Below are 2,233 nucleotides of genomic sequence, written 5' to 3'. Positions count from 1 at the left end.
GCCACTAGTAATGTGGCTCTTTGCTAGCACCGACCAGAGTAATCAATACAACCCCGTCCCATAAGGGTAACGTGGTCGTACATGTAAGGTTCATATGGTCTACACATCATAAATATAATCCCATTTCTGAAACCATACACACACTAATACACGGTGCACCACTAAACCAAAAGAGGCCACCTAACTCATCATCACCCTCGCGCATTAGTGGCACCCGACGGGGTTTTCATAAATCTTTGATTTATGTGAACATCATGCTCATGCTTATACTATTCTAACTTTACTTGTCAACATGATATTAGCATGATCCTCATAGGTGGTAACATCACTTCAATGATTTACCGGCACTTATGATCATATGCAACGGAAATATTTGTTACACTAGCATGCATCATAACATATGCTCAGACATGGTCAAAGGGCTTCTTGCCTTGGTCAGCTAGGTAACCGGGGTCTTCGAGGTCTTCCGCTCCGACTCCTTTGTCACACGGGTTTTCTATCATCGTACAATGATAATATAATATGTAGCTCAATCTCAAACAATTCACAAAGTCATTTTAAAATTTTTGGTTGTTACTGATAAATCCAGGTTGTTATTTTAAAAATATTTGCTTCTGTTTCTAATGAAGGAATATTTTTAAAATCAGCTTAACAGAAGCAAAACTATTCCAAGTTAATCCATTTTATTATTATAAAACAGAATAGTTGCTGCAAAAAATCAACCAATGGTTCTATTAAATACTACACATTTTTAGAAGAATAATAGTGGAAAATTATATTTTTACACTAGTTAAATGTTTTTATAAAAATCATTGAAAATGAAGTTTTAAAATAAAAGAAAAAGGGCTACAACCCCTGGCCTGGCTTGGCCTGGGACTGGGTCGGCCCAAAGGCCGGCCAGCTAGCCTGCCCAGGCGTCCGCGTCATCAGGTTTGAACCTGACGCACAGGCCCGTGCGGTAAGTGGGTGTGGGCATCGAGGGAGAGAGAGATGGGCCGCCGATGGGTGGGGCACATCTGTCGGGGTCATCTCCTACCTCTGGCTAGAGAGGAGGAGGAGCACGTCGGCGTGGCTACCGACGTCCTCGGACCCCAACGAAGAGAGAAATGGGTCCGGCTCGGCGTAGCCTACCTGATGGTGGTCGAGACAACGGCGGAGAGGCTTTGGTTCACCGGCGAGGAGGAAGTTGCGGCGGGGGAGTTTCGTGCAAAGGTGGAGGTGGTAGCTAGGGGCACGGATTAGCTTGGAAAGAGGGGGGAAAGATCGCTGGTGTCACGGGGAGTGGTTTGGGGGGCAGAGGGACTCAAGAGCTGACGTGTAGCCGGAGATCGACCGGAGCTCCGAGGCGGAGGGGCCTCGGTCGATCTCGAGCATCGGGGCTCCGTTGGCTTGCTGGGGTGGCTAAGGAGGTGCTAGAGGTTGCTGCGATGAGGTTTGAGGGGTGCTGGAGCGAGGGTTAGGGCTATATATAGGCCCGCGACGGTGAGCTAACTCGGGAGCGCCGTTGATTCACTGTGGCGCACATGTGGGTGCAGAGAGGAGATGGGGTCGAAACCGCGGTCTCAGGACGTGGTTTTGTACTGCCAGAACCTACTATGGGGGCAGGAGAGAGAGGAGAGCCGAGCATCAGTGGTCGCGCATCTCTGGCCGGTTCTGGTGCGCGTGGTCACCCATCGCACTAGCTCTTAGCACGGGAGAGAAGGGGCCCTGATGGTCGCCTGATGCAGAGGGGCTATCGTGGAAGAGGTTAGACACCTCGGGGGAGGCTGGAACTCGGCGAGAGCATCGCTCCCACCTTGGTGGCTTCTTGTAGCGCGCCCAGAGCGCAGCTTTGGCATCCCACGGCATGCTGGCGCGCCCTGGGGTTCCTTGTACGTGTCTAGCATGTCCTGGGAATTGGCTGGGATGTGGCTAGCCATTGAAGACCCGTGGGAGCTTCGGATGGTCAAGGGAGACATGAAAAACAGGTGCTATCAGCCTTCAGCTGAAGCTTAGAATGGGGATTTTGTCATTTCTACTTTGAACTAGAGAGGGGCTAGTTGACTAGGGTTGGGCATTGATGCTGGCCACCTAATCTGAGAGTTTGGGGAAAAGGGTTGGGGTTTAGGTAAGGTCGGGGGGGGGGGGGGCTTTTACCCATCTGTCAGAAGGTGCTCGACAGTGGTTTGGGGTGGTTGCAACCCACCACTGGTTCTGCAACTTAACAGGATTGGGTTTCGTGCTAAAACAAGGG

This window comes from Hordeum vulgare, chromosome 6H, assembly GCF_904849725.1.
Source record: "Hordeum vulgare subsp. vulgare chromosome 6H, MorexV3_pseudomolecules_assembly, whole genome shotgun sequence".
In the NCBI taxonomy this organism is placed as follows: Eukaryota; Viridiplantae; Streptophyta; class Magnoliopsida; order Poales; family Poaceae; genus Hordeum; species Hordeum vulgare.
The sequence above is the reverse complement of the archived record's forward strand: the minus strand, read 5'-3'. Positions refer to the sequence as shown.